General features: G+C 46.3%; 1 long non-coding RNA gene across 1 annotated transcript; it reads left to right on the plus strand.

Moving 5' to 3' along the window:
• Positions 1 to 194: 194 nt before the first annotated feature.
• LOC122675786 lies at positions 195 to 17,389 on the plus strand. Its single transcript, XR_006335343.1, has 5 exons — positions 195 to 286; positions 513 to 645; positions 8,441 to 8,621; positions 16,523 to 16,626; positions 17,258 to 17,389. It is a non-coding gene; the product is annotated as an uncharacterized LOC122675786 (long non-coding RNA).
• The last annotated feature ends 3,785 nt before the right edge of the window (positions 17,390 to 21,174 follow it).

Raw genomic sequence — 21,174 nt, forward strand, 5'->3', positions numbered from 1 at the left:
CTCAATGTCTAGCATCTAAATCATTGCCCCTGCCCAAGGGCACATTTCAGGGGCAGGGGATTAGTGACTGTTCCATCTGAAAAAAATTCCCCCGTCGAAGATGTAGGGGGACCATCGCAGCCCACCGAAGTTGGGCTCTGATTGCTGGATCAGGTCTTAGGACTGAGGCTTAATTTCCTTTCTCCTTTACTTTTAGGTGACCACGGGCTGTTTTCCTTCACAGTAAATAGACCACTTCTTACTTTAAAGATGTAGAAAAGCACAGAAAAGGGGCTGGAAGAGAGGGGTAAGGAATGAAGGCCAGCATTGGCCAAGACACTGCTCTTTCCATGACTTGCAGGTCTGTATGGGGTGATGGTGGTGGAGGGAACACTGTCTTAGGCATGTCACACCAGCAGGGTGTGTCTGTCCATTTCACACCACATTTAAAGTCATCCAGAGTTTGGCCTCTCATCTGTAAAATATGTAGAGTTTTCCAGTTTCCACAACTGAGAATTCTTTTCTGCCAGCAGGCAGTGAAGGTCCCAGGTCAGGACTGCAGCCAAGAAGCTTTCTGATGATGCTGAGACACCAAGGGGCCCTGGGTGTCTGGGCATTTGGGGAAGAAGCCGAACATGAGTGTCAGACAGCACTGAAGACCCTGAGGTCAGTGTCCATATCGGGCCATCTGCAGGCAAGCCAAAGGGGTACATGAGAAATTGAAGCTCAGAGATTTCCCCATGGTTTCCCATGGTAGTGAAGGCAGTGCCAATACCAAGAACCTTGTGTTCATACTTCATCTGACCCTTCACCAGTCATCTATTCTCTCTCGTCCTGGCTTGGTTCTTTAAGTTCCCTTCGGTTAGAATGAAATAATCCTGGTGAGGGGGCTCTCAAAGGTCTTTTATCTTTTCTTGTTTCCCTTTTAGTCCCTGACTCATTCATTTCATGACTGTCTGTTAAGCTCCTGCTATGTTGTCAGGCACTTCCCCTTGACTCTAGTCCTGAGCCTTACTTGGGAAGAAAGAGGACCTAAGAGACAGAAAGGGCTTAGAACTGTCCCTGTCCCTGATAGAGAAGGCTGGTCTCAGGCTTACTGTATATATTTTCACTCTGCTAGGTTGGGTGGATATGGAAGACAAAATCCTTGCCTTCTGAACCACATTCTCTGTGGAGGAAAACACGTGTGTGCACACACACGTGTCACAAGAAAACATTCTTGTTCTCTCTAATCTATATTCCTTCCAAAGAAGGGGAAACTGAGAGAGGACTTGTATTTGGGCATCATGATGGATCTAGGAGGGGTGCATGCTTGTAGGTAGGGGTTGGGGCACCATTGAGTTGTTCTGCCTATTTGAACAGGAAGGAAATAAGCTGGGTGGGAGGAATGGGGAAGACATGCAGAGACAGAATGCAGACGTTTGGCTGGGAGTGCACTGAGGAAGAGTAATAAGAGAGAAACTCCCAGAACAGGGCTGCCAAGCAAGGATTTGGAGAACAGGAATGCTTGCAAAGATGAGTAAGTACTTTGCTAGGACGGTGTTCACTATGAGGTCCCTGTTCTCTACCCTTCCTATGAGATAAATCATTTGTAAAGGCAGTTGTCCCCTATTTTGTGAGTGGATTCCTTTGGGGAATGCAGGCTGGTGCTGAGTTCAGCATCTGGGTTGATACAGGGTGAGTACGGAGAAGCCTGTGTGGGCAGAAGACTTAAAGACAGTTGGTTCCTGGGTTCCTTGCAAATAACATGAAGGAAAAGTGTTGTAGAAGAGATTGAAGCAATGCGGAAGGCAGGGGGCTGGAGGTGGGAAGAAGCGCAGAGAAGGACAGTTATACTGATTGAGGCATCACAGGGGAGGTGAGGTTTGGCCTGGGATGTGAGAGGAGAGTAGGGATCTGACACACAGATAAGCAAGACAAAGACAATCTAGGCAGAAGGAAAACAAAAGCACAGAAGGAGGACTACTCATGGTGAGCTTGGGGCCTTCAGTAGAAGAAAGTTATTTCTCCATGTTGGAAAGACTCGCTAAATGTAGCCTTCAGGGCATGAGTATTGAGGAGCTATGGAAGATGTGCGCTTCTTGTTGTTCTTGGTTTGGTTTTGACGGGGAAGGGGCTGGGATGCCTTTGATGCTAGCTTCCCCGAGTAAGGTTTTTTCATCAGAAGGGAGAGTCAGGGAAGGTCAGGCGGCAGAGACATTGTGTTGCTGTCCCCATGAGGAATCAGGTGTCTAGGGTGCCAAGTGAGGGGCTGAAGCCCAGGCCCCACCAGCCTAGCTGCGCAGTTCAGCAGAGCCACATGTCCTGCCTTTTCTCTAATTTGCAGAGAGGCTTGATGTGGGCTGACAGAGCCCCTGGCTGCTGAGCTCATCCGTCTTTGAAGAGACTAAAGCCCCAGTGAAACAAGTGAGGGTTTATTGAGTGTTTGCTGAAAGCGCAAATGCAGGTGACGTAGAAAGAGACTGAAGTCAGGAGTAGCTGTGAGCCTGAGCATGTCTCTGCTCTTGGGCTACTGGGTACGGAGGAGGAAGCTTACTTCCTCCCCTCAGAGCATTTGCAACCCATGTAGGCTATAAAACAAACACTCAAAGCGATTAAGAGGCAATGAAAGACAGTGTAAAATTAAGTGTCAAGTTGTATAGAGCAGATTCTCAGGGCGTGAGAAGGGAGACCTCCTCCACGCTTTAAGAATCCAGGGAGGTTTCCGGGAGGGGAAGATGGGGCTTCCCAGTGGAGAGGAGAACCCAGGGCTGGAGGCTGGGCAGCAGGAGGCCTCTGAGCGTGAGCTTGGCCACTCCAATGCCGTTCCTATTCATGGCCAGGCATTATGATGAGTCACCTTTGTTTCTGAGAGACGGGGCATTTTTGGATGTTTAACTGGCTCAACACTTTACATTCCCTGAGACTTCAGTGTTGGCAGCTCACACTCGCCATGTTGCTCTGGGAACACATCATCCAAGCCGGCAGCTGACGCCTGATCTCTATTGCCAAGGCAAAGCTGGGGCTGAGTCAGGTACCTGTGTCTGGAAATTTTTAAGTTGGACTGCCTCTGACAAGCTGAGTGAACTGCACGTGATGCTGTGCGTAGCTGAGGCCATGGAGGAAGGGTCAGAGAATCTAGCCAGGCCCCCTGGCTTCAATCAAGTCCCTGCTTGGGGAGCCTCAGTTTACTTCGTTTTTTCGGCCTCACTTTTCTCACCTATAAAATAAAAAAAAATTATGCTAGATTCTCTCCAAGCTGCCTTCCACCCAGTATTTTGTGATTTCATAATTAGTAAGCTCTTTCCATTTTATCAAATAGGTGCAAGATGGGAACAGATATTTACCAAGCCCTGACTTTGCTTTTCTCTCTGCTTTGGCTGTGAAGGGTGTGCTTGGGAGAAATTGTGATGCTGTGGATGGGGACAGAGGTTTTGCCAGGAGCAGGTTATGTGGATCCAGCCCTGGGAGTGTAGGCAGGTCACCCCATCTGCAGGCCTCCATTTTCTTATTGGTAAAAGGAGGAGGTTGGAAATGGTGTCTACAACCTTTTCTGTCTCTGCTACTGTGTTAAGGAAGTATTGTCAACTGAACAATTTGTATGTACTGCTTCATAACTGGGGTGGACCACCTCCTCAAGGCTGGCTTGGAAAATAACCATAGTAACAACTGATAAGCTTGGGAGAAAGCACAGGAGAGAAACCATGAGGTTAAGAGTAACAAGCAGACCATCCAGATGGAGTTGGAAGACCTGGGTCTATGTCTCTAGCCTCAGTTTCCTCTTCTGTAAAACGGTACTAGCAATACCTATACCACTGGGTAGCGTAATCATTAAATGAAGAATTAATCATTAAATTAAATGAAGAATATGTGGAAATGCTTTGTGTATTTAGAATTGCTATGCAAAAAATGAATAGTTATTAGATAGTCAGTTACTGTAACACCCACTATTTAAAAAACACACACACACACAAAACAACAACAAAATCCCCAGTTATATTATTTACTCGTCGGCTTCCTAGGAAGCAACAATTTGGGTCAGCAACTGTCTCCATGCTGCTAAGGATGGTAATATTTTAACACAAAAACTTAATAAAGGAGTTGGCTGGACTTTGCCCCCTGCCTAGAATTCTGCAGTGTCACAGTGGATTTCTGAGGAATTTTGATTGGATTTACTTGAAAAAGGAGGAGAAAGCCCCCATCCAAGATCCTGCTTTGATTGTTGCCTGTCATGAGAGGGCCGGTGGGAGGAAGAGAGGAGAAGCATGAGGACGCAGAGACAAAAGCGAGAAGCCTGTTCACTTCCTGTTGTATTTTGGGCAATGGATGCTTCACTTCATGCTTTTTAATGAGCTTGTAAAGAGGCTAATTTTGGTTCACCCACATTACTCTGGATCTGTTTTCTGCTGTGTCTGGTCAGAAGACACTGCTGTGGAATTCTTCACTGCTGTCCCAAAAGGGGAAGCTTTTCTGGGGACCCCTGGGAAGAACCACAGGGAGGAAAAGCTTCCAATTCCATAAATGACCATGTGCTTCAAAGCCTGTCCAACTCACACAATTTTTGAGAGAATCAGTCTGTTTTTAGAAATACTAGTCACCTCTTTATCTCTTGTTAACCAGTTTAGGGGGATAAAGTGGCACAATACCTTAGAAATTAGGGGGGTCCTAAGTGCTGGCCCCTCTCACCCATTTTCCAAACCTGCTGATGCCGGAATTACTTTCCAAAAGCAGATACCCCAAAGCCCTCCCTCTGCTTAAAAGCTTTCAAGGCCTCAGATTCCTCACTCGTAAAAAGGACATCATAACATAGTGCATAGGTTTTAACAGTTTAGAAGAAACATCTATTAAAAAATTAACACAGTGTCAGTCACATAAGTTCTCAATGAATTATTGTTGTTCCTGCTTTAGAGTAACCTTGAAATTCCCTAAAATGGCATGTGAGGTCCTCCATGAAATGGTCCCAGCTTACTCATCCGTTTCCATATCTGGTAAGCCTTTCAAGGACTCGGTCCACACACTGACTGGCTTCATCATCCCAACACACCTTGGACCCACCCTTTTCTGTATCCTACTCAGGCTCCTCCCTTGGCAGGAAGAGCTGCCTTTTTTCTCTCTCTAATGTGTGTGTGTGTGCTCAGGTACTCATTTGTGTCCAATTCTGTGACCCCATGGACTGTAGCCTGCCAGTCTCCTCTGTCCATGGGATTTCCCAGGCAAGAATACTGGAGTGGGTTGCCATGCCGTCCTCTAGGGATTGAACCAGTGTCTCCTGCTTGGCAGGTGGATTCTTTACCACTGAGCCACCTGGGGCCACCTCTTAAATGCACACTGCTGAAGTTACTTTTTCTCTCTCCTCTACTCCCATTGAGATTTAGATAACATTTACCCTAATACTTAACAACAGGCTGCCTCCTAAAATGGTTACCTGCATGTGCTTCATACCCACTCCCCTGCCTCATCTCTGGGACGGCAATTGATCCTCCTTAGACTCATCTTAATCATCTTCCTATCACTCAGGGAAAGTATTGTGCATAGTAGGAGATCAATAATATTGGATTGAGTTTAATGAAGACAGATTTAGAGAAGACCTCCTTGTTGGCCCTGAGATTCTACCACTGAGGGAAAGTTGATCCCCACTTTCAAATCTTCTAAAGAGCTACCAGTCACTGAGCACTTATCGTGTGACAGACACTGTGTGGACTCATATGTTAACCCTCCTGAGATCCTTGTGAGGGTGCCGTCAACATCACTTTACGCTGGAGACTTGATTGCTCGAGGTCGCCCAGGTAGTAAGCTGTGGAGCCTGTACCAGAAACCAGAACCCTTGGTGAGCATCTCTCTGCTTCCTTGGAGTGTCTCTCCCACACTGTACTTGCCTGAATTTTCATCCTTTAGCACTTGTGAACAAAGTGAACTGTATGATATAAAACTGGTTTTTTGTTGCCTTGTTGTATTTTTTGATATTGTCCTGCTTCTCCAAGTATCAGTAGTTGTAGAGCACTATGATAATACGAATAAATAACCACTTGTTAAACACTTATGTATTTAGCACTTTATACAGACACACATACATTAATTCTATAAAGGAGATGTTATTAATCCCAATCTACAGGGAGTTTAATTGGGGACTTCCCAGGTGGTTCAGTGGTAAAGAATCCATCTGCCAATGCTGGAGAAGAGGATTTGATCCCTGGATGGAGAAGATCCCCTGGAGTAGGAAATGACAACCCACTCCAGTATTCTTGTCTGGGAAATCCCAAGGACAGAGGAACCTGGAGGGCTACAGTCCATGGGGTCACAAAGAGTCGGGCACGACTGAGCATCAACTTTGTTTTGTTTGTATTGGCAAGGAAGTACCGATAGTTTCTTTCATCTCTCTGACATATTCTCTTAACCCTAAACCCTTACATATCTTGTGAAGTGACAGGTAGTCCCTGGTTGCCTTCTTCCACTGGTGAAGGGAAACAGGAAGAGAAAGAAGGGGCAAGGGGCTGTACCAGAGAGACACTCAGGAGACAGACCTAAGTCAGCTGATGTGATGCTCCTTCCCCTCCATCTGGCAGTCCTCCGGGTATGGTCCTCAGATCACCCGGTTTAGACTCTCCTGAGTGCTTGTTAAAATGCATATTACTGGGCTCTGCCTCCCTGGTGGCTGAGACCATAAAGAATCCACCTTCAGCGCGGGAGACCTGGGTTCGATCCCTGGGTTGGGAAGATCCCCTAGAGGAGGGCATGACAACCCACTCCAGTATTCTTGCCTGGAGAATCCCCATGGACAGAGGAGCCTGGCAGGCTACAATCCATGGGATTACAAAGAGCTGAGCTCTACCTCAGACCCAGCCAGTCTGCCTCATTGGGGACAGAAGCCAGAAATTTGCACTTCAAACACATCCTGCAGGTGACTCACCTGGACTCTGAAATCTGAGCACCACGGCCTGGCTCCTGTCAGGGATCCCTTTCCACTGCAGCTGTTCCCAATGAAACTGCCATTTTCTTAAATTATTAGCATCCATAATAAAGAGAAACCATTCAAATTTTTCTTTTATTGTTTCCCAATATTGCCCCTGGTCCAAAGGCTGTTATGTAGTTTGACACATTGCTTATGTCTATTTCATGATGTTTAAAAGAAAAAGTTCCCTTCCCAGAATAGCTTTACTGCTTCCTATTATTTTTCTTTACAAATATCACCAGTTATAACTACATTGTCAGTTACTTAACATGGTTCTATGAAAAAGTGTATTCTGAATTTCAAACAACAATTTCATAAATAGACTTTCAGAACACAACATGTTCCTAAGTAGGGAACTGACTGTATTTTATGATTTTTGTAGTTATTTGTCTCTGAGGAAAAGATTTTTACAGTTAGCCCTAGAAGGATGTGAATTGGGAGACTCTGGGTTTTCCCAAATTGCCTTCTCTCAGAACTCTGGCTAGCTTCATAGCTTTCTTGATCTGCAGATTGTTTCTAGGTGTTCCTGGGAGCTTTACCAATTTGGGATATATAAACTACAGGTGTAGGAAATGGACTTTTTTTCTCATTTGTGCTTTTCTTCATTTAACAAATGCTTCTTGGGCACCTCAGTGTACAGATGTTTTGCTAGGCCCTGGGGATTCAGACAGGAGTCTTGCTCTCTGTTCTCATGGGCCTGAGTCTAGTAGTGGAGCAAAATTTGCCAACCACCCAGTGAAGGAATGGGCTTCCCCGGTGACTCAGCAGTAAGGAATCCACCTGCGATGCAGGAGACACAGGAGATGTGGGTTTGATCTCTGGGTCAGAGAGATCCCCTGGAGGAGGACATGGCAACCAGCTCCAGTATTCTTGTCAGGAATAGTTCATGGGGTCACAAGTTGGAGACAACAGAGCACGCATGCAGGAAAGGATTTGGTGTTGAGAAGGGTGCTGTGGGGTTAAGGTCTAAAGGGAAGGGAGTCAAGCAGTTAGTGGCGGAAGGATGAGAAAAATTCCACGCACCCACCAGGAGTTCTTCTTCTCCTTCTATATACTGGGAGGAGATATTCCGTTGCTTTGAGTGATCCCCATCTATGCTGGCTGAGCCATGCACACCAGCAGATGTTCCCTTGATATTTGTGACAACAGTAAAAACACTGTGCTAGGGTGTCAGGGCAGGCTGGAGGCAGAGAGAATAGACCAGGGCCATTGTTTAAGTGGGTGAAGGGCAGGAGATGCTAACTGAGAGGGTAAAGACCAGAAGGACCCTGCATTCTATGGCTTTGTAGGGGCTGGGAGCTCTGTTTATTTTTTCAAAGGGACTCTAAACACATATTCTTGCCACTTCCTCTTGGTCCCAATTTTGCCCTGGTATCTGTAAGAATAAAATGTGTCCCTTTTATATAGAGCATCTCTGCAGATGCTTGATGACAGCTTCTGTGTGTCTTCCTCCTTTCCTCCCCAGTACATTCACTGATCATTCATTCTGGTGTCCATCCAATACGTATTTAGTAACTGAACGCTCTTTACAAGCCTTTTTCCAGAGACTCTGCTAGGTGCTGGGGGTATTGGAAATGAAGAATGGACCTGTATTTAATGAGAGGACTGACATGTGGACAGCTGATGACACCACAACCTCACAAATGATCTGGAAGAGAGAGGCATTCAGCTGAGGTCTGTGGGTGGAAGAGGACAATAAGAAGACTTCTCTGAGGTAGGTGATGATGCCTTATCTGTGTCTTCAGAGCTAGCTAGGACATTCCATCTGTCCTTCTGTGACACGTGGGACCTACTGACAACTGCAAGCAGGGGTGGTCCCAGGGCCCTAACTAGTAGTGTGCTTGAGACAATGGTGTGCATCTCTTCCCAGTTCTCTGCTCAGCGACATCATGTTGGTAGTTTGAAATCAGTCACAGTGGGAGTATTTATACCACTGAACTCTGCAAATGCTATAAGTCAGGCACCTGTGCCCCAATGCCACCAGCACTGGTTGTCAAATGTTTGCTAGCACGTAGCTGGCCCTCCTATACTTCACACATTGTAGAAACTAACACAGGGGTGAGGAAGAGACTCAGCTCAGTTTCTGGTTCTACTGTGTGGATGGTATGCCTACCTTCCCACCCTTACCTCTCCAGGCTTCTGGGTCACCCTCAGAGTGACCCCTGCCCTCCATTGGGCCTCTCAACAGAAGCCCAAGCAAGTCTCCAGGAGTGATGGGGTGTGCCACTGTGTTGAGAACCAAGAAGCTGGTTTCTGATAACAGGTCTCCTAAGGGCGGTGAGGCTAAAAAGGCAGAGACTTCTGTTCACCCAGCTCTTCTCAGATATTTCCGCTCCCCCGCCCCCTGCCAGAAATATCATGTCAATGCATGGCAAACTTGTGTCTTCCTTCTTAGGTCTCAAGGCAAAGCTTGAAGTGCATACTGTGAGCTGGATTTCTTTACTGTCTTATCCTTGATCATTAACACTGATAGAAGTTTGGACTTCAACTCTATGATCTTTTCATGATCATTTAGTATAGAAATAAACAGCAGAAATGTGCTATTTGCATGTGTGCTCAGTCATGCCCAACTCTTTGCAACTGCATGGACTATAGCCCATCAGGCTCCTCTGTCCATGGAATTTTTCAGGCAAGAATACTAGAGTGGGTTGCCATTTCCTCCTCCCAGGGATCTTCCTGACCCAGGGATCCAACCTGCATCTCCTACATTTGCAGGCAGATTCTTTACCATTAAGTCACCTGGGACGCCCTGTATGCTATTTACTTTTGCTTCTGAGTGGTGAGTGGGGATGGAGAAAATTTCCCAAAGTGAGCTCCAAAGCCTGAGTTGCTGCATAAGCATCATTGTGCTACCTTGTTCTAGGTGACTGTCTGCTGCTTGTATTAAATTCAAAACAAAAATATATTTGGAGATTTTCTTCCTCAGCCTGGGTTTTGGTGTTACCTCATCTCTGCAGCATCAAAAAAAAGAGGTGGTGAGAACAGGAGCTCAGCCAGTTCTCCATCCATCCACAAAGTCAGAGTCAGCTTATTTTGTTGGATTCTGGATGCTGGTTTTTCTGTTCTCTTCTGCTGACAATTAGATTTAATAGTCATTTAAGAGATTGATTTATAACTTTTAGCCCTATGCAGTTGCATATTTAATTTCTGGTCTTGTCTAGAGTCTCAAAGATATTGAGAAGAATGGAAGGGGGAGAGGGAAACCCACGTCGTGTGCCAGCATTCTCCCATGGGTTGTGTCATTTCATCCTCACAGTAGCCCTTCAAGGGGCGCCAGGACCCAGATACTCTGGGGAGTTAAATGAGGTGCCCAAGGTCACAGAGCTGGAGTGGCAGTGGGTAGGAGGCAGGTACGGCTCTGTCAGACATGGGGACCCAGGCTCCTTTCACCTCACTGCTTGTGTCCTACTCTTTGTGACCCAATGGACTGTAGCCCACCAGGCTTCTCTCTCTGTCCATGGGGATTTTCCAGGCAGGAATACTGGAGTGGGTGGCCATCCCCTCCTCCAGGGGATCTTCCAGACCCAGGAATTGAACCAGGGTCTCCTGCATTGCAGGTGGATTCTTTACAAGCTGAACTACCAGGGAAGCCCTCATGATCACCAGATGTCTTCAAATTCCAGGGAAGATGAGGCCAAACCACACTTTTTCACAAACCAAGAGGTGTGTCTTGATCTTGTTCAGTGACGGTGTGCCCAGGGGATGTCTTGCAGGCAGTGTCCTCCTGGGCTGTGGTCAGAGAGGGTCCCTCAGGTCTGGGTCCCTACAGGGATGCACAGTTGTCCCTGTGGTTGTGAAGCAGAGAGAACCAGCCCAAGCGCAGCTGGAAGGAGAGTGATGGAGGCAATCACAGTGGTTACAACTGAAACAAACCCATTGCCTTCTGTGTACCACTCCCCGTTCTGGGCCATGCAAAGAAACTATTATTCTACCATACATTTCACAGCTGAAGAAACAGTTTCAGAGAGCCTGCATGACTGGGTCAGTGTCACACAGCCACGCTTACACCTGGGGTTTAAACCTGAGACTGTGATGCTCTAAAAGCTGTGCTTTTTCCATCACATGACCCATCTTCTGAAGGCACATTTGAGGTCCATTTTCTTTTTCTCTCCTATCCATTTATTCATTTATTGTTTTCCCACTTGAATTTATTTTTGTTTTATTTTTAGATTCTCGTTAGTTATCTGTTTTACATATACTAGTATATATATTTCAGTCCCAATCTTCCAATTCATCCCACCCCACCTTTCTCCTCTTGGTGTCCATACATTTGTTTTCGATGTCTGTGTCTCTATTTCTGCTTTGCCAATAAGTTCATCTGTACAATTTTTCTGGATTCCACATACATGTAGGCCTATCCCTTCTCCAGCAGATCTTCCCAACCCAGGAATCGAATCAGGGTCTCCTGCATTGCAGGCAGATTTTTTACCAACTAAACTACCAGGGAAGCCTGTTAATATACAATATTTGTTTTTCTCTTTCTGACTTACTTTACTGTGTGTGACAGTCTCTAGGTTCATCCACATCTCTGCAAATGGTACAATTTTGTTCCTACTTATAGCTGAGTAATATTCCATTGTATATATGTGTCACATCTTCCTTATCTATTTCTCAGTTGGTGGACATTTAGGTTGCTTCTGTGTCCTGACTATCATAATACTGCTGCTATGAACCTTGGGATTTATGTATCTTTGGGAATTATGGTGTTCTCCAGGAGTATGCCCACAAGTGGGGTTGCTGGGTCATATGATGGTTCTATTTTTAGTTTTTAAAGGAACTGCCATACTGTTCTCCATAGTGGCTGCACCAGTCCACATTCCCACCAACATAAGCCCCTCCATTCCATGTTGTTGTACAGTATCCACTTTTCATCACCCATCACAATTTGTTTTCTAAAACAGAACATTTCATTACGTTTAAGTACAGAATTGCATGTGGCTGTTCATCTCCCTAAAAATAGAGCCTGGGAGGTGATCTTTTTAGACAGGGTCTAATTGTATACCCCTAAATATCGGATTCTATGGCATTAAATGGAACATTCAGACTATTAATTCCAACTCAGCATGTCCCAGACTCAGCTTGTCTCTTTGTGTTTCATAAATTTGCTTTTCCATTTGCAGTCCTTTCCATAGAGATTGGCTCCCACTCTCTGCAAAGCCACCCAAGCCAGAAACTTCAGGATCAGTTGGACTTTCCCTTTCCAGCGCCCCCTCCCATCTTCAGTCCCTCAGCAATGACAGTTTATTTGTCTTGCTTACTCACTGATTTCCAAACCTGCTGCCAGAGAGCAGATTCCTTATGACTCCACTCCCTGCCTTTAAACTCCCATCCTCTCTTCTAGGATGACTGTCCCAGCCATTTTCCCGCTACCATCTAGTACCAATCCAGTCCATACCTACTGCCCTGAAGCCAGAGAGAGCTTCCCAAAATGCAGATCTGATCATGTCACTCTCCTGTGATTTTTCTTTCTTTTTTTTTTTTAACAATTTCCCCAATACTTTCAACATAAGATCGTAAATTCCTTTCCCTGTCTTTTAAGACCTTTTGTGACTTGGTTCCTACTTTGCTTGTTCTGACTCATTTCTCACCTCTGCCCACTCCTGTCTACACTCCAGATGTTCTGAAGCACTACATTAGGAGCTTTAAGTAGTTACTGGTCCTCGCCATGCCCCTAAAAATATATTTTATACCTTTCTTTCTCAGGTGAAGAATCTGAGTCTCGAATCTCACAGCTAATAAGTAGCAAAATCTAACTTTAGAGACAAGTCTCACTGTCAGTGAAGACCAGGGTGTTTTTGACAGACTTTGGGCAGCCTGGCATACTTTGTGGAGTTTGCCAGGCCTGCGGTATGGGAGAGAGGGGAGACCGAACCTCTCCTGCCCGGAAAGTCCTGACATCATCTGGCCATAGGCCTCTCCTTTCTTTCTGACCCATATGATTTTGCAGATATGAGGGGTGACTGAGCCCCCAAATTAATAATCACTTCAAAGCTCACTGTGGCCAAGGAGAAGGCATACTATTCATGTGAGCTGTACTCAGTCCCCATTGCTTAAGTTTAATCAGACTAATGAACCAGCTGGCTTCCTTTCTGAAGAGATTTCTGCTGTTTCCAGTACTGAACAACAGCACAGCGGGATCTGAAAGGGAGAAGGAAGAACATCCAGCTGGGGAGAAAGGACATCCTCCAAGTTAGCCAGCTGATGGGTTGGCTGTACTGGGGAAGGTAGGACAGGGTGGGTGGGAACTTGGTGGGGTCCAGTCTAGGCCTGTCACCTCCAGGCAAATGTTCCCAGGGATGGGGAGGGTGTTTTTAAAGTGTGGAAGATGACAGGTCTAGGTAACTCAGAGGACAGTGCCTTCAGAGGAGAGCAGGGAGTAAAGGAACTTGATCCCAATAACGTATTCATTTGTCTAGCATTTATTGATGCCACTGTATGCATGGTCTATTGTAAACACTGATGATAGAACAATGAACCCAACATGGATTCTGCTCTAAAAGTCAGGGCAGTCACCTGCAGATATTTTAAAGCTGTAGAATCTTTTGTTCCAAGGAAACCTTACAGAGAAGCCCAACAGTGAAGGAAAAGCAAAGCTCTAGGCAGCGTCTGATGGGCTCTTCCGAGCTCTAGGGATGCACAGAGTGCAGTGGATTGTGCTGGGCTGCCGAGCAGGAATGACCCAGGGGCAGGGGACCCAGGCGTTGTCTTCCAACATGTGATGTAGGTCTTGGGGAAGAAGGGTCTGACCTATCCATGGTGGTTCTGCATAGTCAAGAGTCTGTTATTAAATGGCCAAAAACCAACCCACGCCTCTAAGTCACCAAACTGAAGAAAGAATGGGGAAATGGATGGCCTTCACGAAGAGCTGGAACCAGGGATTCGAAGCTGCCTGATCTTGGTCCCTTTTCTTCCTCCTCCTCCTCCTCTCTCTCTCCTCCCCCGGCACTTCTAAGGGAACCCCACCCACAGGCCTGGCTGCAGTGAGTGACTATGAACATGTGAATGGCCATGTGCCATGCCCTGAGGCAACACCCACTGACATCCCTGATGAGACCATGCTGGTCCCCTGACTTAAGGGTAGTCAAAGAGTCTGGAGGCTGGTCAGGGCCTATAACTTAGGCTTGGATTACAAAGAAAAGCTGGGAGCCAAGGGACACAGAGAAGTTGCCCATTATCTCTAGAGAAGAGAGAAAAATTTATGTAGATTTGGCATCTGAGATGGCCATTATGGGTTGGATGACCAAATGTATCAGTTCACCCTGGGGAATCCCAGTGTGCCTCAGGTTAGTTATGACTAGGGCCTCTTTTCACTCTCATAAATACTCTGGCTTGGATGAAACACTATTCAATCACTCGAATTATGGACCATATTAGGTGGTGGAGTGGGAGATGAAAAGGGATGAGAGAGAACACGGGATCAGGCCTGGAAAAGCGTTGCAGGCCAGGCATAAGAGTTTGGATTTTTATGCTGAAGACCAGGGGGATTTTTAACATGGAATGTACAAGATCAACTTTTGCCATTACAAAGATCACTCTTATAAAGTGTGGACAGCAGATGAGAGACAGGCTAAAGAGCTGAAGGTGATCAGCTGACTGAACACTCCAGGCAAGAGGCAGGGTGGTCTGAATTAAACAAGTGACTGTAGAGATGAGAAAAGCAGCTGTGTTCAAGGGCTATCCAGGAGGAAGATTTGAAAGGATTTGGGAGACTGATTAAATTTGGGGGGTGAGGGAGAGAAAGGTGTTAAGGGTGAATTTTTCTGCATTTCACCAGGAAATGGCTGCTGGTGGCAGGAATAGTGTCTGTGGCTTTGAACGTGCTGGTTTTGAAGGTCATCAGAGTGGTCACGGAGTGATCAGGGTGTAATTAGAGAGATGCTGGATGGGAAGTGGTTGTTGAGGGTGGTGGGGGGCAGGGAGCTTCATTTGTGGGAGTGGAGGATGGGTAGGGTGAGGAGCAGGAAGTGGGAGGGAGGACAGGTGAGGCTAACACCCAGAGCTATCTGTGCTTCTGTGTCTCATGTTTGCTTTGCATTCTGCTTATTTTTCTTCTCACCATTCCCCACCACAGACTGTATACTCTGTTTGAGGCCTGGAACCTTTTAAACCTTGAATCATCTCCCACGGTGCTTTTGTGTAGCAGCTTGTTTGTGTATATTTGGTACTACATGATGGGAAAAAAAAATTAAAGGCCCATAAAATTGACCACCAGATCTCTGATGACCTTGGGGGAGTGTTTTCCCATGGTGTGTTGGGGCAGACGTCAGACTCCAGTGGTGCATGGAACGGGGGATGAAGGAAAAGCAAACCCGTAACTGAAGCTACAATCCAGGCTGCCTCACTTTCCACTAGCCCATCTTCTCCTTTTTCGTTTGGATGGCAGTGTAAGTTTTAATTATCTTTGAAAGAAGGGCTTGAGATACTTAGTCATTGGGAGCACTGAGTGTAAATGGGGGAATTAGCATGTCTGGTATGTCTTCCCTTTAAGTCCAATGCCCCTAGAAAAATTACAGTAACAGGAAGAACTGTACTGTTTGAATCCCAGCTTTGTGCTTGGGAAGGGCACCATTTAGATAGCTCAGAATAATTTGGAATTTGAAATCAGATCAGATTTCAGATTGGAGCCATTATCTGGCTCTGTTTTTTACTTATCTAATAACTTTGTAAACTTTGTAAAATATCAACATCTCTGAATCTTGATTTGCTCAACAGAAAAGTGGGGATATTAATGACTGTCTCTCAGGCTGCAGATCAGATTCAATGGGTGGGGGAAACTGAAGCTCAGAGAAGTTTTATATAACATTCCCAAGTCATTTCACTAGTAAGTGGTGGACCTGGGATTCCAACCCAGGGCTCACAAGTTTTGATGCTTTTGTACTGATACTTTCTAGGGCACTCTGCTGTCTGGCACATGACCTCAGCTCTTTTTTGTACGGAAGCAAGTCATAAATAACTAGATAAATGCCTGGACCAAGAATATGCAAAGTTCCCTTCCCTACTCTCATTGTCCTTGGGATCTTAAGAAACCACCATGCTTATTGCTGAAGCTTTTCATTAAATGGGGGAAAAAATGGTATGGCCTACTGCACAGTCTAATTGTGAGGGTCACACTCATTAATGTCAGCAAAGGTACCCAACTGAGTATTCACATAGAAGGTGCGAATTAAATGGTAACTAAAGCTGATTCCATCTTTGAGACTGGGGATAACTCTTCCAACAAGCTTTACTGGTAGTGACAATAATTGTAATGATAGAGGCAGTTGTAGTAAGAGCACTGTTAGGTAACATTTGTAGAACACTGGAAAATCTTCAAGTGCCAGAAAATAATTCTCATTTAAATAATCTCATTTAAATTTCCAACAACTCTCTAACAGATATCATTATTTATTACTATTTTTACAGATTAAGGTAGAAAGGCATAAAGAAAGAGGATAAGTCACTTCCCCAAAGTCATTTAGCCTTATGTGGCAGAGTAGAGATCAAGTCCTGGGCTCAGGGATTTAGTGAAGACTCCATTCCCATTGGATGCCAACACATGGATCCCAAAATTTGGTTGGAATTTATTCCCATGAAGGGTCTTGTAAGCTAAGAAGAAAATAAAAATGTACTTTCCAGGAAACACCATGACTGCAGAAGATGCAGACCCAACTGGCTCTCTGGCTCAGCTTCTGGGATGTGACCCTGGGCTTTCGAAGACAGTGCCAGCAGCTGGGACAGAGGTGAGGTCACTGTCAGCAAAGCCATCATCTCTCAAGGGCTCCTGAGCACCAGCCTGAGCTTACACGACCCCCTGACCTGCCCTTATTGCTGAGACCAAGGGGAAGGAGAGAGAGAGAGAGAGAGAGAGAGAGAGAGAGAGAGAGAGAGAGAGAGAGAGACCCCTGGGCTAAAGGCTGGTAGGAGACACAGTCAGAAGAGAGAGAAGTGCAGCAACGAAACCCGCTGAGGGGGCCTGGCAGGGAGGCTGTCAGCCTGTTCATCTGTATGCTCGGGGCTGAGGCTATGGCGGAAGGCACCACCCGGGCAGTCATTTGCACAAATGCATCTGTCAAACCCTGCAGGCACCGGTTCCAGCTTTCAGGGGCTCTGATCCCATTCCCTGCTGGCCCTTGTCCTCTGCCCCCACAGTGAGATTGGCCTGTGTGTGTGTGGTATGTGATGTGCCCACATTAAAGGGGCAGAAAGACAGAAGCCCTGGTGTCCATCTGCAGCGGGAGCTCAGCCCAGGACAGTGTCCTCTCTCTCTCTCTCCCTGTAGCTGCTCTGAAGTCCTCTCCCCCAGACTGCTGGCAAAGCTGCAGAGCTTCTGACTCAGTGACATTTTACAGGATCACTGTGTTCTTTCTTCAGAGCCATTTGAGATGGAAGTGGGAACAGGAAGCCCACTGTCTCAGAGGACAGGACCTGGGATGGTGCTCCCCAAGTGATGGAGGGCTGCAGGGAGTCAGAACAGTGGGGGAGTGATGGGAGGAGCCAACACCCTTGTGTTCCAGCCTGGCATCAGGTACTATCACATGTTGTCTTTTCTTTTAACCCCCTCAGTAATACCAGGACGTGGGTAAAATTACGCCCATTTACAGGGAGAGGAAGTTGAAGCTGAGAGAGAGAAAAGTGATTTACCTAAGATCATTCAGTGAGTGGGAGGCCTCAATAATCTTTAACACCAGTCTTTTCTAATTCTCCATGTTGACTCTTCCTGTATGCCTTGCAGCCCCCAAGCTTTCCCACGAACCAGAGTTCCCAGGACACATCACTGGTTTATAAGGCAGTGTTGAATGGCGTGAACTTAGTGGGGCTTACACATGTACGGTGGTCATCATGCCTGTCTTCCGGTACAAACTCTAAATCTAGGCTCTGTCAGAAACTCTCCTGGAAAGATGGATGAATACCAGACTGAACTGTCCGCCTCCATGCCTAAGGGCATGGATGAGTGTTGCACACATAATCAGACAGACACACACACCTACCAAAGAATCTTGGAGCTGGAAAAGAGTTGGTTGGTCATTTAATCCAAATCCCTGACTCATCAAAGTTCTAGTCACTAGACATGAGATTTATAGAATGTAAGAATTTTTACAAAGGGAAGAATCATAAGAAATAGTAGCAAGTGTGGTGTGGGCCCAATGGTGCACAGGCTTACGCTGTAAACACCCAGAGTATGTGGTGGTTGTGGTCACCGAGTGGTTTGGTTTTGGTAATAGTGGTGACAGCGCTGGTGATCCTGGTGGAGGGGGTAGGGAGGATGGTGACAACAGTAGTAGAGGAGGTGGTGGCTTGTTGGTGACAATAAAGGTGGTAGTGATGGTGTTGGTGGTGGTAGAGGAGCTGGCGGTGGCCAGTGATGGTGGCAGAGGAAGTGATGATGGTGGTTGGAGATGAAGGTGGTGGTGGAGGAGGAGTGGAGGTGATCGGATGGCAGTAGTAGTAGTCATGGTAGTTAAAGATGGAGGGGAGCTGATTTCAGAGGAGGCAGCAGGAATAAAGGTAGAAGTAGTGGTAGCCTTCCAGGGATGGAGGTTTACCCTCTAAGTTTAGGGTAAGCTGAACTTCTCAAAGTATAAGGAGCCAGTGCCCACAGGGGAGGCTCCAGGCCCATCACTAGTAGAGGGTAAGTTTCTTCCCAGAATACCAAACCGCTATTCACATGGTCTCAGGATGGCCCACTGCCATGAGGAGAAGGAAAACGCCATAGCTCCCTCCTGGCCTGTCCAGTCCAGGGGGCCACTTGGCTCTGGTTGGCCACCCAGACCAGAATCCTGCCAGACACAGCCAGTGTCCACCATTCCTAGGTGACAAGGTCACAGGGCCCTGACACCCCACCTTAATTTTTGAAGCTTTGATAGAAATGGTTTTGATAGAAACAGTGCAGATCCACAAAATGTAGCACATTTCCTCTGATAGGTGCACACTTCCCCCTCCTACCCCGCCTCGCACACACACACGTATACAGTTTCTACAGAAGTTCATGCTGTTTGTTTTTAAAAACCAGTGTACACAGAATGGAGTGTGTACTTAACATGCCACCTGCCCACCTCTGCCATCCTGATCTAGACTGCTTCGTGGTGCTGGCAGCCTTTCTGCTGACTCAGTCACTGAGGAACCACTCCAGAGGAAGATCAATATGTTTTTTGCCTCTCTGACATGAGAGCACGCCAGATGAAGAGTCACAAAGAGTGGCGTTGACAGCAGCTCTCCACGGTCCCCCAGTCAACATGGGGCTTCCCTTCTGTTGAGTCTGGGCAGCCCTCTCACCTGGAATACTTGTAGAGGAAACCTCTTCTCTGCACAACCTATATTAACTAGTATGACATGTAGGCCTCCCTTGGCGAGTAGCTGTTTTCAAGGCTGTTTTAGGGTAGCCTCTCACCCAGAATGACTCCTGTCATTTATTATGCTCCACAGAACCCCTTCCCCATAAAAGCATGTACAGCTCATATTCCATGCATTCCTCTACCCATCACCTCACTGCTCCTAGCAGTAACTCCCATATCAAAGATTCATGAAAGTGTCTGCCTTTGATATGATCCCCTTACTTCCTTGCATGGGGTTAGTGATAATCTCTGGAGCAAGAAGATAGAAGAGCATGCAAATATCATCCCTTCTTGGTGCCTGGTTCTTGAGAGGTACTTAGAAAATGAGCATTTAATGAAAGGAATGAGGGCTGGGGTTCCAGATATGGAATCTCTTTAGTTTTATTAAGGCCCTATTAACTGCAGTGCAGGGAAAAGGTCAACTGAAATCTTCAGTGGCCTCCGGGAAGCAAAGGGCCCAACTCAACACTGACAGACCATGAATACAGCTTCTAGGACCATAGGCTGTAAGACCTCTGTCTGGACAGGTTTGCATAAGACAGTGGCATGTGTTGGTATCTAGAAGTTCCTTCAGACACTATTTTAAGGGTTTCTTCTGTATTCTAGTTACCTCCAGGAGGATGGGGTCAGCCCTTGGCAGCTGCAGCCCCTTGAAACTCTGGACAGTGACTCAGAGATTAGCCGTAAACAGAATGTCATCTGTGGCATGAGGCCTGGGCTCTGTGTACCTGGCAACGGTGTACCTGCGATCCCATCCTGCTCTCAGTCTTGGTATGAGGAGTGTGCTGCGTCCTCAGTCACCCAGTCATGTCCAACTCTGTGACCCCCATGGACTGTAGCCCACTAGGCTCTCTATCCCTGGGATTTTCCAGGCTAGAATACAGGAAGAGGTTGCCATTTCCTACTCCTACTCCACTCAATATAAAGGCTCCCAAATTCTAGCAAACCTCAGAAGCAAAGGCCAGTTTTAAGGAAATTGCCACTTCCTATGATAAAACATAGAAAGTGGCACAGACCATGGAACAACAGACTGGTTCCAAATAGGAAAAGGAGTACGTCAAGGCTGTATATTGTCACCCTGATTATTTAACTTATATGCAGAGTACATCATGAGAAACGCTGGGCTGGATGAAGCACAAGCTGGAATCAAGATTGCTGGGAGAAATATCAATAACCTCAGATATGCAGATGACACCACCCTTATGGCAGAAAGTGAAGAAGAACTAAAGAGCCCCTTGATGAAAGTAAAAGAGGAGAGTGAAAAAGTTGGCTTAGAGCTCAATGTTCAGAAAACTAAGATCATGGCATCCGGTCCCATCACTTCATGGCAAATAGATGGGGAAACAATGGAAACAGTGAAAGACTTAATTTTGGGGGGCTCCAAAATCACTGCAGATGGTGATTGCAGCCATGAAATTAAAAGAGGCTTACTCCTTGGAAGGAAAGTTATGACCAACCTAGATAGCATATTAAAAAGCAGAGATATTACTTTGTCAACAAAGGTCTGTCTAGTCAAGGCTATGGTTTTTCCAGTAGTCATGTATGGATGTGAGAGTTGGACTATAAAGAAAGCTGAGGGCCAAAGAATTGATGCTTTTGAACTGTGGTATTGGAGAAGACTCTTGAGAGTCCCTTGGACTGCAAGGAGATCCAACCAGTCCATCCTAAAGGAAATCAGTCCTTGTTGTTCACTGGAAGGACTGATGTTGAAGCTGAAAGTCCAACACTTTGGCCACCTGATGACTGATTTGAAAAGACCTGACTTTGACTTTGAAAAGAGCTGACTCATTCGGAAAGACCCTGATGCTGGGAAAGATTGAAGGCAGGAGGAGAAGGGGACGACAGAGGATGAGATGGTTGGATGGCATCACCAACTTGATGGACATGAGTTTGGGTAAACTCCGGGAGTTGGTGATGGACAGGGAGGCCTGGCATTCTGCGGTTCATGGGGTCACA

Source organism: Cervus elaphus, chromosome 19 (genome assembly GCF_910594005.1).
Source record: "Cervus elaphus chromosome 19, mCerEla1.1, whole genome shotgun sequence".
Classification (NCBI taxonomy): Eukaryota; Metazoa; Chordata; class Mammalia; order Artiodactyla; family Cervidae; genus Cervus; species Cervus elaphus.